The sequence below is a fragment of the Rhea americana genome, unplaced genomic scaffold (genome assembly GCF_003343005.1).
Source record: "Rhea americana isolate MKP2758 unplaced genomic scaffold, rheAme1 scaffold_513, whole genome shotgun sequence".
In the NCBI taxonomy this organism is placed as follows: Eukaryota; Metazoa; Chordata; class Aves; order Rheiformes; family Rheidae; genus Rhea; species Rhea americana.
Window position 1 is genome coordinate 155860 of NW_028186661.1, and position 15745 is coordinate 171604.

Consider the following 15745-nt stretch of genomic DNA (forward strand, 5'->3'; position numbering starts at 1 on the left):
AACTTCCTTTCTTTCTGTAGAGCAGTTCTTTCATATAACATTTCTAAAAAGGAAAGAGGGCCTTGACATTACAGTCTTGTCATGCTGTGAGAGAACAGAGTGTCTACAAGGAAGAGAAACACCCAGCCCATTGCAAAGAGGGTCTTCAGGCCAAGCAAGCCAGATTTCAAGAGACCAGCAGTATAATCCTCTGCCTTACCTCCCCATTGCCAGGTAATGCACAAAGGAGGCACAGCAACATGGGCCTTAGTGGTTGATCTACCACCTAGGATCCCATTTCAAAACTTCAGTGTTTGAATTTAGAGTCATTTAAGACTGATAGACTAAAGCAATAGTGCTTCAGAAGTMACTCTACCCTGCAGGGGATGAATCAAACCTGCTGAAAAAAGCTCTGAGCATCTCCTGGACTGATCAGCCTGTAACGATACAAAATCTGGCCAGCCCAGGTAGGGATATGAATGTACTCAGACCTGCAAGGATGGTGTTGCCAATGCAGAGAGGCCTTTTCTCACACAAGAGTCAATAACATCCTCTATTTTTTCTGTAGTTTTGTTCTACTGTAAGTGTTCACTGAGGTGGCACAGCCAAATTCAAGGATCAGGCTTGGAAAAGGCTTTTGCCAAATGATCAGAAGTCCTGGAGCTATGATTAAGGAGGCTCTTTATCATTAGCAAAGGGTATCATGACTCCAAGTGTCTTCCTGTAGGTGGAAGAAATGGCAACATGGGGGCAAAAGTACTTTTGCTATAGACACTAGTAATAACATGTAATTTCATGAGAAAAGACTATTTAGTTCCAAACTCTTTCCATCCAGACCTGTGCTCTGAAGCTCACATGTGAGGGTTTTCCCTGCTCCTGTGCTCTAGTGACTTGAGGAGAGGAGGACTTGTGGCCAGCTACCACAGCTCAGAGCAAATTCCCAGGCCATCCTGATAGAAATTCAGCCCCATATTTCTCTGTATATCAAAGTAATGAAGTTGTTACACTTCCAGTGTGCTTACAGACCAACAGATTGTCCTCAGTATGCCCTCACTGAGGAGYCTGCCATTACCAAAACCTGGTTATGCACCAGTAAGGAGCAGAGGCTTGCCAAGAATGAGACACGTGTTTTTAGGAACAAATAATTCCCAGTGACTTTGAGGACAGGGTTGAACTAGTGTGCAGCTCCATGCAAAACGCTATCCAACTCCAACAAGGAGATGGAGAGGTGGGTTATGAAGCAGCAGCCAGAAAAGGTTTTGAAGGGGAAAGCACTTCTGCAATGGTTTCCCCACTGCAGCCTGCTGATTAGGAAGTGTCACCCTTCATGCCAACACCTCGGCTTAGAGACACCCAGCGTCACAGGTGGACCCCGGTGCATGACAGTGGTAGCATTTGCTGCCACTTGAAGGTGCTGATGGACTCTGCYTCTTCAGTGCTCCCCAACCCTGCTCAGTAATGTGTAGCTGCTAAAACAGCCTTGAAGCTGTGATTTTTGTTAGCTTCAGGAAAACCATATTAATCTCAACCTGATCTGTTTCTTTTAAACCCTGGTAGAGGAGTTACTCAGATTAGGGACAAAATATACAGAATGTAGCAAATCTTCCTGAAAGGCTTCAGTATCAACAGAAATTTCAGCTTATTGAAGCAATTTTCTGACTCTTTTAATCTAACCTCTAAACCTAGCACTTTTATCCTGAAGGGCAGGGAAACATTCGAAAAGCTATTACACTCTCTACTGTTAGCTCTTTCTATGGGAAAATGGAAGTTGGCTATAGGAGAAAATGAACAATAGTAATATCCAGTAAGTCATTCCATGCCATTTTAATTGCATAACACTAAAAATCACAGAAGTATTGTGTCATGTGGAATACTTGGGGCTGGCTTTCCCCTAGTCTCTGTGAAGTAGAAATATCTCAACAGTGCAACACTGGGGAAAACGTGGGAACAGAGATACAGATCTGTCCCTTTGTTCTTAAATTCACTACCAAATACGTTAATTAAATTGAATATCAATCCCTCCTCTATGACTTAGCAAAGGTGATGTCAAATAATTGCTGGAGACACATAAGCCACATTGTAATCCAATTGTAATGGTTGCAAAAAGAAACATTGTAATTTTGATACTAAGATAACAATCCTGGACTTCAGGATAGCAAACTTTGGCCTCTTCAAAGACYACTTGGAAGAATCCCATGGTTTATATGATGCCAGATTAGAGATCATTTAGGCAAACCTGACACCCACAAATCCACGGGCCTTGATGGGATGCACCCATGAACGCTGAAGGAGCTGGTAGATGTCATTCCTAGACCACTCCATCAACTTTGAAAGATCTTTGCAATCAGGAGAGGTGTCTGAGGACTGGAAGAAAGCTAAGTCTTCAGTCTTCTAAAAGGACAAGAAGGAGAACCCAGGGAACTAAAGGACCAGTGGACTTGTGGATGTCAGGTTTGCACAAATGAACTCTAACTCAATCTTCCTCCATCAGAGGAAAGTCTCCTTTTTTCCAGATTTTCTCCCTGTTCTCCAGAGTCCAGGATTCCTGAGGGCTGGTTTTAGCAGTAAAGACTGAAGCAAAGGAGTCATTCAATATCTCTGCCTTCTCTGTATTGTTTGTCACCACGGTCCCTGCCCCATTCACCAGCAGGCCCAYGTTTCCCTAGTCTTCCTTTGTTACTGATGTATTTGAAGAAGCCCTTCTTCTTGTCCCTGACATCTCTTGCCAGTTTTAACTCCAAATGGGCCTTAGCCTCCCTCGTCACATCCTTGCATACTCTGACAATGTTCTTAGATTCCTCCCCAGTGGCCTGTCCCTGCTTCCACCTTCTCTACACTACCCGCTTGTGTTTGAGTTTTGCTGGGAGTTCCTTGTTCATCCATGTAGGTCTCCTTACCCTTTGCTCAAATTCTTTATCATTGGGATGCATCATTCTCGAACTTGGAGGAGGTGATGCTTGAATATTAACCATCTCTCTTGGACTCCTCTTCCTTCTAGGGCTCTACCTAATGAGATGCTTCCAAGAAGCTCCCTGAAAAGTTAAAGGCTGCTCTCCTGAAGTTCAGGGTTGTGCCTGGACTTACTGCTCTGCTCCCTCCTCTCAGGATCCTGAACTTCACCATCTCATGGTCACTGCAGCAATCTTCACATCTCAAACCAGGCCTTCCTTGTTCATTAGTACAAGGTCCACACCTTTCCTCATTGGCTTATCCACCACCTGTGTCAGAAAGTGATCATCAGTGCTCTCCAGGAACCTCCTTGATTGTTTGTGCCTCCCTCCAGCAGATATCAGGGTAACATCCCTCATAAGAACCAGGGCCTCTGATGTTGAGGCTACTTCCAGCTGTAGAAGGCCTCATCTACTTCCTCTTCCTGATGAGATGGCCTGTGGCAAACGCAACAGTGTCACTCATGTTAATCTGCCCTTTTATCCTTACCCATAAACTCTCAACAAACTCATCATCCATCCCTAGGCAAACTTTGCCCTGACGAATGCCAAAAAAAGAAAACAAGAGAGAATCTTTTTGATATGACCCACAAAAAAGACTTATGGAATATTGGATTTTCTAAAACCACTTGAAGCACCTAACTTCACAATTTGACTCTTGAAAATCTCATCAGCAGTTACTTCACCTTGAGGTACTAAACATCTGCAAACCCCTCAGGCACTGATGTTTAAGTCCCCTATGTCCATCCACAGTTCACAGCCACTGTGAGCTGATGTCTACCTCTCGGAATTTCAGCATAGTTACTAAAAAACAAACCAACTGTGAGTAGGCTAATTTTCATTATATAGAGGTGGACATCTACCCTAAGGTCTGCAAACTGGCACAACGAAATATTGCAGCTCTCCAGATGCAAACTTCTGTTTCTGGGCACACCCTTGGAAGGACGTGGCAAGCCCCGTGCTTTATGTGCAAGGTCAGCAGTCAGGCAGCTCCCAGGGGAAATGCACACAGCTGTGGTTTCCTTACAGGAGATGAACCCCTATCTCCTTCCTAGTTGGTAGATGTTCTATGTGTCTGGCTGACAGAGAYTCTAGCGAGGGAATCAGTAAGTTTGTCTTGCAAAAGGTGTTTTAATTCCCTTTCCCTGGGACAGAGGAAAAGAAAGCGTGAATGCTGAGGTACTCACTGGGGAAAGGGGAGACACATTCTCAATCCCCACTTAAAGGAATAGCTAGTATAAAATTCATATTTTTCATTCATTTTAGGGATGAATAAAATGAGATATATGTCCTCAGGTCAATATTATCAAGTCATACTCATTTGTATGCACTCAGTAGCCTAATGAATATTTACTTTTTCTGTGCATACGGGAAAATAATATTACTAGGAGAGGCTTACTTTTGTGAAGAACATTAAACTCCAGAATATTTGTTAACACTGTGAATTAGATTAAAAACAGTGCAGTCATTAGAAACAAGTAAATAAATAACAAACGAGTGATTGCTGCAGCAGATGAGCTAACCCCCAAACCAGTATTCATCCCTCCTTAGTCCTAAAGGCCTAAAAGGCAGAGGCACCCAGACAGCGACAGAAGTGCTTGGGGCTGAAAGGATGTTTCAGTTTTTCCATAGCAAACCTGAGTACTGCTRTTTTCTAGCTGTCTCTCTTCCCTGATGGCACTATGTTGGTGTTAGCAGCAACAAGTACTTTCAAACATCAAAATACTATCTTCCTCATCCAGGCTCATGTGAGCCTTCCTGGTGGAATCAGCAAAGGAAACCCAGATGCACTTACTGGGGAGTTTTAACTTGGATTGAGTRTACGCTTCCAGAGAGGCTCTCACTATTCTCCCCACTCACTGCTTCAATTTCAAGGAGCAGTTCTGGAGCAAAAGCTAGAGACTTTTGGATGAAACAGAACTGTGTGTTGCAGGCCTGCWGTGTTCTCCAGCAGAGCTAGGCTGCAGCTAGCTTAACATGACCCCCCAGACACAAGCGATGCCAACGGTGGGGCCTCCACACCAAGTCCTTTACTCTCCAGCCCTGCTCCTATTGCACTACACTGTTTGCTGATAGGCATGTAGCCTCCAYAGGGCAGTTAAAACTGCAGTGGGACTTTTCAGAAAGGCAGCAAGTCCTATCGTGGTACATGCCAGCCTAGGTGTAGTCAAGAGGAGAGGGTCACCTAAGCCCAGGTGGGTAGAGTTAAGTAAGTTAACCCTACCGGTAGGGTTAAGATGCACCAGGCTATGTAGCTAACAGCACAGTTTGAGCTTTCCCCAGCCCAAGAGACCAGGTACCCTCTAACAGCTGGACTGGTTAGGAGCAATGCTTGAACACTGGAGCGATGTCAAGCTATATGGTAATGCAGGAGCGTTTCCTTCCTCCCTGCTCTCATCGCTCCTTGCCTCCTTTTTCTCCCACCTATCTCCCCTAAATATTGACTCTTCTTTGCCACAGAGCATAGATTTGCAGGAGAACTTTATTTCCAAATGTATCTCTCTTCTCTTTTGTGGCAGAAGGAGATAATGTAGCTCCAGGGCTGGCTGCGTGACTTACTGTGACACCCATGGAGGCCCAAGAGAGAGCTGGCAAATGAAGCGAGGCTCTTCGTTAGCTGCTGTCAGAACAAACTCCACTAATTGATTTCCAAATTCCTGTCACTGTTTGCAAAGGCAGGGCTGCAGAGCCTGCTGCCAAGAGCATGTTGCATTTATTTGAGCTGGTTGCTTAAGGCAGTGTTTCAGGATGGGATTGGGTTGGGTTTTTCTGCAAGCACATAAAAGTTGAATAATTGGCCAAGGGCTCCCTCTGCATCCACTGCTTGGCATAACTTCTGCTGTCCCTGCTTGGGGAACGAAACTAGAAAAGCCTGGATTTGGATGCATGCTTGTAATTGGGTTTAGTACCTCAGTCCAGCACTGCTGATAAGATTGTCTCTGGTTACCTTTGGAGGCAACAGATGAAGCACCCAAAAGAGGTTAGGGCACACCGCTACACTCTCTGGCTTTCCTGCATTTCTCTGCTGGACTGAGAGGTTTTATTTTATAAAGAAGAGTATGTCAACATCAAGTTATATTTGTTTTGAAATCATGAAGGGTTATTTGCACCTTCTGCTCCTTTTGACAAACTGAGCTTAAATCCTGCTTGTGGAAAGCCTGGAGTATCTGAAATAGAGCAGGTGAAAGGAAAGTAAGATCTTAATTCTACACATATGAGGTTTTATGTAGCTGTAAGGCCCTCAGAGTTCATAAATGAGATGTTGTTGCATCACTGCAGCTCTTATCTGTAGTTGTAGGAGATGACACCAAATGTACCATCTGCAAAGTCAACAAAAAAGAGCAACCCTTTGGAGGAATGAAAAAGACAAGACTCTTGCCAGCCTGGAGCTTACACAGGGAAGTTAGAGGATGTTTATTTTTCAGATGCAAATGCTGTACTGCGAATGAGAAAGCTTGTCTGATAAAATCCCCTTTGCAKGTACAATTCCCGTTTACCATTCCTGAAATATTTATCATCCAGGCTTTCCAAAACACACTGCTAATCCAACAGATTGCAAGAGAGAAAAAGACTTTTACTTCTCAAGTGTCCCCCCCACCCCTGGTGTGGGTTTTAAAACATTTTTGCTTCAGAACTTGGACTGAATACAGACTCTTTGCAAGCACACAGGGAAAACCTTCTGTAAAGATTCTCCCATCACTTTCATGTAAGTGTGAAAAACTGCAGAGTGACAACTTTCCAACATACAACTCAAAAGTGCCTCCCCTTTTTCCTGCCACCTTATCCCCTCTCCATTTCCGGACGTGCAAACACTCTCCCCTTGCCTACACAGCGTTTGGAGCAGCATGCCACACACTTCACTAGTATTTCTAGCTCCCCCAACCATGTCATTCTGACACAGAAGTGTGAGTGTGGTTAACAAAACACAATGCAACAAGCCCGGCTTCAGCTTCATTCCTGGCATATCACCTTCATGACGGGAAAATAATCTACCTACGTCACTCCTCAGCCTTGGTCTGTAATCTGAGGCTGTAAATATTTAATGGCTTCAGAGCCAGAGAATGTGCTTTTTTCAGCTGATAGGAGGTCTTAGAGACTTCTGTTTTTCTACTTATGGATGCAGCTCTTCACATGAGCTGTCAGTCCAGAGGAGATGACACTCAGCTCCCCTCCTTGCAGTGAAATGGAGTTAGCATTAAATATCCCTCTGAGGAAGCAGTCCCTCAACACAGCTAATGCTGGACCAGCTGGGCTAATCTCTCCCATTCCTGCACTTTCAGAAAATAATTGGTGATATACTAGTGCCACAGATATGGCATATTTCTGCATTCATTCAGTACCAAAAATGGGTATTGATCTTGCCAAGACATCTGCCAGCTGTGCCTTGCCCGCTGCTCTGGGATGSTGTGCATGGCCCTGATCTGCACCACCTTCTGCTCGCGCTGGAGAGCCAAGTGAGTCCTCAAAACCCTGCCCTGCAGCAGCGCTGCAGCCAGGAATGAAAGCAGAACCACAAGAGAGCTTCTGATCCCGTGGCGGCTCTGCCTGGGCACAGGGAGCACAGCGTAGCATGGGCCCTGGGACAGGCAGGCTTGCAGAGGGGGGAATTCAGGTATTTTGGAAAAAAAAAACAACAACAACAAAAAAAAAAACTTTCACAATTGTTCTCATGTCACATTTCTGGCTTTTGGTTAGAAAATAAATTTTAATTTTACTGTTTTAGAAAGCAAAGCGAAACCCTGAATGAAAACCTACTTCYATTGTTTCTCGTCAATACTTTGTTCTACGCTTTTGATTAGAAGTTTTTCTCTATTTGAAGTTTTGCCTTTCAGTGGCTCTTTGAAATCAAGATGTTTTCTAAAATCTTAGAATTTCCCTAAGAATTGGCCCCACACTTCCAGCAACAGCTCTTGTAGGACTGACCCATATGAATTGATTCCTAAAAGACTCATTGTAAAAATATCCTTCTACCCTGAGGGGAGCAAACAGGAGATAGGGACAGAGCTCTGCTTACGCACAGGAGATGGTTCATTACAGCCCTGCGTCCCAAGAGGCGCCAAGTCCCTAGGACAAACTAATGCCACTCCAATTTCCCTGCGGCTAACTGATAGAGAGGAACCTCCTTGCGTACCCATTGCCCACACATTTTTTGGCTGGCTAAGTCTTGCTGGTCCCCAAAAGACTTTCTTGTAGATGTCATATATGACACCTACAATCTCTCAGTTTGCAGGAGCACTGCTCAGCTCCACGACCCTTTTGGAGCTGGACATTGGCAGCTGAGACGCATTTGTGGAGCAGTCTTGCTCAGCCTCCTCCTACAGTGAGCTTATGGAAAGGAAATGTTGTGTGCAAGGGCTGRTTGCAAATGAGCACTGTCGGGGGAAAGAGCATTTACAGATGAATTGACAGTATTGTCGATAATATATTAATACTGGCAGTATACATACTTAGAGGTGTGGGCTGTGTGTTTTTTTCTTTGTTTTTTATCATTAAGGTAAATTTGGGAAGAGTTAGGTTTTTCTTGTCTGCTTCTAGCTAATATGGCAAAAAGCATATCTCTGATATCCAAGTGATTTCTATGTCAGTTCTCAAAATCTTCCTTCAAGACATGGGATTATAAGGCCTTCTTGTCTATATAGTTTTAAGAAAATGTTGTACGGACTAAACCAGAAAACCTTCTGCAACTTCCTCATCTGACGATTGCTAAACTGTTTGAGCCAAAACTTTCTTAATATTTCAGCTGGAGCCAAATAACTGAGCATGTGAAATATTAGCCTGAACAATTAAAATCAGGCAAAGTCTAAGGAACTAAAACAATGTCTTATAAAGACAATGACCAGACAACCTTATCTGTAGCATGAATACCTTGTTATTTAATACTAATAGTGATCATATTCCTATTGGTYTAACCAGGTGCCAAATGGGATTGTTGTCATATTTGCAACCTGTACTCAATAAAAAGTAACAAGATGTCTCAAATGACTAGGAAAAACCTCAGATGGCAACAAACTGAATTTTCTATCTGTTTTCCAAAAGCTTGTTTCTCGCTCTCCCTCCATCCTACACACACATAACAAGGTTCAGCAATGGCAGAAAGCCCTGCTGCAATCAGGCTGCCACGCTTCAGTGACCCAAATGCTTCTGTGCTAAATCACCGCGTTGCTCTGCCTCGCTCTGAAGTGCGCAGTCACGCTCTTACACAATTGCTTGTTAGTCAGCATTTCGTCACTCTTTAATTATTTTCATAACCACATTTCTAAGAATCAGGACTGCTGTCAGCACACTACTGTCAGGCTGCAAGACGAGAACAGGCAGTGTTCTACACTCTGAGCAGTTTGTAGTGACTCAGGTGTGACCGGTTCACAGACTGGAGACTGGATATGAAAGAAAAAAAAGCGACTTTTAAAGGAATTTGAAGTTTGGGCCTATTTTGTTGTGTTCATGACATAATAATAATAATAAAAAAAGTATCAGTTTTTCCTCTTTTATTTCTAAAGGTCGCTCATTTCCTCTTTATATTTAATTGGAAAAAAATAACAGGAAACTCAGATTCTCACACCCTTAGTATTGGGTAAGCACATTCTAACAAATACTGCTTTTCTCACAAACTTCATTAGATGCTTTAAAATGAAATAGGAATTGAACTGGAAAAGAAATGAAAAGTTATAACAGCAAAAAATCCTACCMTGTTGCTATTTTTTTCTTACTTTCTTCTCTTGCAGCATCACCAGCTCACTGGCTGTCCAGCAGGCACAGTGTCTTCCAGAATTTCTAACAGAAGAGAGAAAGGGCAGGCAAAATGCTTCTAGGGGAGAATATTTCTGATCATTTTTATGTAAAAATAAAAGTAAATCYGAAAATCCCTTAACCCACAAGCTTCTTTTGTTTGTATTTTTAGGTTAGCTTTAACRTTCATGGCCAAGATAGGAAGCTAGCAGAATTTTTTTTGGCTCTGGTACAGAGTCTCTGTTTAACTGCAGGAAGATTAATAAGTCTCTCTATTTTTGCCATGTTCTCATATGTAAAGCTGACATTTTATAAATACATATGTGTGTGTGTGTGTRTRTATATATAYATAYATATATATATATATATATAATCAGACAGAGAGAGAAATAGAGAGCTTATAAATGATGCCAGTGTCTTGAGTCGTAGTCCCTGCTACAACGGCTAAAACAAATGCATATTGTTTCCATGAAAGGTCTATCATTAAAATAGCCAGCCGGTGGAAAAGGAAAGGGAAGTCGGCAGGTGAATACCCCACACCAGGGCTGGGGGGGTGCAGTGCTGTGCTCCCTCTGTCTCTCTTGTCCAGCACATTTCCRGGGTCCCTGCCAAACAGCAAGGATTGAGATAGCAGGCAGCAGCAATCTCTGCTGTCCCGAGATGTCTTAGGGGTTTCTCCATGTTACCCTGTGTAACTCCCCCCGTGGCTCTCTGATAGTGGCTTAACAGAATTACACAGTCTTACTATTCAAACATGGTTCTCTCTAGGGAAATAGCTTTCTTTTTTCCTYCCCAAACTCACAATTTTCTCTTTCTCCTCTCATCTCCTTCTTCCTGGATGAGCCTCCCAAAATCCCTGATCTTCTTTCACAAAGCTGGTAACTAGGCAGGACTAGAACAGAGCATAAGACAGTGATTAATATACATTAATATGCATTTGGTGTGTTAGTTTTCTAAACACCTACGTATTTGCAGGTCAAGCAGGAAATAAAAAAGCAGAAGAAAAGGGAATAGAGAAAGGAAATATCCAGCTACAGAAATGAATTAAAAGAGCTATGTTAAATGCAGACAGCACAGATTTCATCCACAGTAATTACAGCATAAGCCAATGTAGGCCAGTACCCTGAAGGCAAAGGCAGTCAATCTGGTAAATACGGCACTGGAAGGAAATGGGTCAGTTCAYGACTACTCTGCACATCAAGCATGCTGCAAAGACTTGCAAATCTGGGGAAACTGAAGCTGGTAAATCCATCAAGYGCAATCCAGTTCAGAATAGTCTTGCTGCTCATTTATCTTAGCCATGAGTGCTGCTCCCAGCACAGCCAGTGAGTGCGGGGCMCAGCCATACAATTACTTCCCACCCYGACCCAGCTTGTGGGTAGCCAGCGTGGAAGAGGGAGGAGRCAATGGTCTCTCATGCTGACCCCCAGTCACTATTTCTGGAGCCAGACTTGTGACAGATAGCATCCTATCTCATTGTTTAAAGAAATATTTACTTTGTAGGATGTAAAACATTGATACTGTAGCAAGGCAGAGTCGCACAGAGTGTTTAACTACCCATCCCCTAGGAGTCTGCTGAGTCCACTGTTAAAAAAACAGAGACTCAAACATATTCTCCATGGGAATTTCCTGCCTCCTATGTGCATTTTGTCCACTCAAAACCAGCCTGGAATCAGCATGGAGCCTGSGTCTATGAATGGGCAAATCTGAACCTGTGCAACACAGGAGTAATGCAAGGTATAATACTAGGGGCACAGGAGGAACCATAACTCCTGGTGCCAACTCTGCAGGTCCAGGGTCACCAAAGGAGTGAGGTCAAGGCAGGACGTAAGTAAACACTGCAGAGCAAACCTTCAGCCCTTTCCTTAACTCCACAGGCAAATAAATACCCACTGGCTCCCGGAAATGTGGGCCTTTTGCCTTTCTCTGCCTAGGGGACTTTTGAACCTCAATCTCCCATTTCTCCAGCATGCAGAAAGCAAGGCGGTGCTGAAATCACTTTATTTTCCCTGCTAAAACCGGAAAGAAAGCAGGGTTCCTGGAAGAAGAAAAAGAGACTTTTTAGTCAGTAATGAGGACATTTCCTTAGGAGAAGGAGACGCAGAGCTTATTTTCTCCCTCTGCCTCTCCCACACAATACGACAATGTTCCTTTAGTCTAGCCAATGTTTGCTTAACGCAAAATTCATTAGCATCTYGGAGAACACACAGCAGCACCACCAAGCTGTTATACTGATAGTACCCAGCTGGTATTGTGAAATCCACTCCAGCACCCGGATGCTGGGGGCACCCGAACCTTTTTGCTCCTTCCTCCCTGTGCTCTCCCACTACAACACCTTACTGCAAGGGTGGAAATGACATGCTGAGGTCAACTGAAACTTGGTCTTTATTTTCTACCAAACAGACACTGACTACATCAGCAAGCACAGCACAGCAGAAAAGGATTTATAAAGTGAAACAGCTGGCAGCAAGTGTCCAGGACCCACCTGCATACATTTTGAGTAAGTTATTCCTACTTTTCATCTAGTCCTTTGGACTGGATGGCCATTAGCACCTGGGCACTTTGGATGTGCTCCTGGAGCACAGCTGCCAGTTGAGTTTCATGTGAAAGATGTCCAGTTCTCTCCAAGCTGCCAGTTGAGTTTCATGTGAAAGATGTCCAGTTCTCTCCACAGAGGGTCTGCGATGCAAACCAACACGTGGTCAGTGGAGCCATCAGGAGATCAGTTACGAAAGTGCTCCCCTGATCTAAACTCAATCATTGATGAAGATCAGCTCCAGATTTGTTTTTCTTTCCTCTTGAAAAAGATAATTCCACGTAAAATTTGGTTTTGTTTTTAGGTTGGGCATTACAGCTCTAACTAGTCAGCAATTCCAAACAAGAAATTCCTTTCAGGGACTGCACACAAGATTAAATATGTAAACTATTAAAGGTCAAGATACAGGAAAGCAAAAGTAGGAAAATCAATCACAGCAGCTAGCAGATTTGATTGCTTAAGGGGGTAAAGCACTGGGTAGCTGTGATTCTCACCATTCAAGGTAAAGAAATTATTTTTGTTCATAGTAAGAGCTTGTTAACATACTCAGACATTATTAAGCTGAATCATTTTTATAAGCTCCTCTGAGGTGAAATTAGTGGTCTTTAATTATTATTACAAACAAAATAACCTGAGAAGTTCATGATCATTTGCACCAATTCCCTGAACAAACTTAAAAAGCACACAGAAATCAGCAGAGAAATAAGAAAAGTACTTAGTAAATATACCGGACTTTTTGCATTTTTTTTTTCGCTTTTATGTTTTATGTTGAAACACCATGGAGCTCATCTTGCCAAAAGAACCATTAAATGAATTGTTTGTTTCAGCTCTGCAGTCCTGATCTTTCAAGAGAAGTAAAAGACACTGAAGCACTGTGCATAAATCAGGCAGACGCCGTCTTTCATTCTGTCCCCATTTTCTTGCATTCCTAGTGCTGCCCTGCAAGGCAATCAGGCTTGGACAATGGTGTCACATCCTATTCCTTTTCAGCCTGCATCAAGCATCAGCATCACTAGACTTGTGGTGATCTGCAGTGGGGTTTTGACAGATCAGATCGACTGTGTACAACTCCCATAGAAGGCAGAGAAAACAACTCTTTGGGGACATGAACAGCACAAAACCAGTGGCTTTGACAGAGAATGACTGAATCACATTAGGTGAGTATTTTATGAGCTCAAAAAGAGACTGGCTTGATTTTTTTTAACTGAAAAATTATAAAATGATGGTTTTCATCTGTTCCTGATTTGGCTAGATGACTGAAAGTACYACATCAAGATGGTACAATGACCATGTATTTCCCCATGGCTTTAACAGCTCCAAACCTCAAAATCTGATACTATGATTCCCATGTACTTGATGATAAAAACAATATACTCTAGAATAGCAACTATAGTGGCTGTTAATGAAGCAGGGGATAGTGGGCTGTTATACCTTTTTATGTTTGATGATGATTTCACACTCTAAGGTTCCTGGGCACGTTACTGAAAAAGAGCATCACAGACCATCAGATGCACTATTCAAGAGATATTCCACTGAATTTCACTGAGTGTCATGATGGTGTTGTTTGCTGCCAAGTCATCCTTGATAAATCTTTTATATTTGTCTTCCTAGATAAATCAAGCTATCTACTAATCTTATCATTAAAGGTGGGATTTGGAGGAGTGCTCAGGAGTGTCTAAAGTCTTCCTCTGGTATCAGTAAGACTTTTACTGTTGACTGCAGAATAGCACATACAGGTCAAAAGTAGCTTTTGAAAAAAACAAAACTGCAAATCAAGATTGTCAGTGACTTCAGGAATCTCTTCTGAGCAAATATGAGGAATGGATTTGTTGTTACACAGCCAATGGATAATCTTATTTATGGTGCTGGGAAGTAAGCTGATAATGTGCTGAGGATGTTTAGTTCTTTCAGTCTCCACATCCTCACTGGGCGACTTATTCAGTGCAAGTTTTGAATGCATACAACCCCCCCGATTTCCATCTAGCCCAGTATGGTGCTCATCACAATGGCCAAAAGCAGATGACTACAGGGAAGTATGAGAATTTTGCTTGCTATATTCTCCTAGCTTCCAGCAACTTGCAGATTAAGAACTTCTCAAACATTAAGTGGGCACCTTTAATAACCCTTGATAGATTCCTCTTCCATGAACCTAGACAGTGTCTCCTTGACCTCATATAAAGCAGCCATAGCATCATGGTACAAAAACAACTTAGTTCCTAACTATCTGAGACTAATCAATCCTTTAAGCAGCTTCATTGACTTCTGCAGTCCCACAGCACAACTTAATTTGATTATTAATTTATCATCATAACATTTCATTGCTACTACTTTTACTCAAAGCAGTGAGCCCTAAAGATAATTCTCTAGACATAAAAGCAYATGATTTCCCTTCATTTGTGCTTTGAATTCCTCATTTGCTTCAATATATGGCATYCCATATTAGATAGGTATGATATGTGGAAGATTATAAAGAAAGATTAAAAATATGGTGAGGGATGAATAACTTGGACCAGAAGGGTTTAAAGATGAATGAAGGAAAGAATTGGTGCAATACAGAAAGCAATCAAATGACTTTATTCAGTCCTGTTGTTACTGTTGAGATGAAATGTAAAAATATAGACAAAACGCCACRGTAAAATCACAATAAAAACATTCTCTCTTCTTGTTAACTGTCACAAATAGGTGCATGCTCTCATCCATAAGAAACATGGTTGATTCACATGTGCACACATACACACATGGAGAATGAGCCAAGAATCCTTGATGAAATTAGTGACAGTCTAGATTTTTAAATCACGTATCAGTGCATTTTTGTGTTCTACATTGAATCTAATAACCAGAGGGCATTGGTCCTTTACAGTGTCCTCTTATTAGCTAATGCTTATATACCCCAGAACTGTGCTGGATTTTCACTGCTCTAAATCACAGGCTGACCTGTGTATTCTGTTGTAGCAAGCTAAGCTAAGATGCAAAAATATCAGTTTTGATTAACACATTTTTAGACCCGATCGAAGTGTCACAGGCTGAACTATGCTGTAACTGCTGTGGGAATTAGTTTTCCTTAAAATTTTGCATATGYATCCTGAACAGATGACCCACAGGGCAAAGAACTTTTATACTTGCTTTGTGGAATCAGCGTTTTAAACTATGAGGATAATGAAGTATATAGCATTATTCATTAATTAGTCTTTTACCACACAACAAACAGAAGGTTATGCAGAACAAGAAGCAGCTTGTAAAGCAGCAGATACTTATTGTGGGTTCTAATCACTAAAGAAAACATTTGTTGTAAGAGTTTAGATTTAACTCTATTGCTTTTCAAATCTTTTGATGAGCCAGCTATTACTGATGCTGAAAGGTGATGCCTGTCAGCCAAGAACTACCTTAGAGTCCATAATTGAATTTCAAGAGCTGTCAAGAGCAGGCTAATAAAATAGTTACAACTAGRAGTGATGTATGTATAAAAAAACCCTTTGGTCTAGTGAGATTCAAAGTATGTTGTGTGGTTTCCTGACGTCATTTCAGATAATATGTTCAATTTTTCTGGGTTACATTT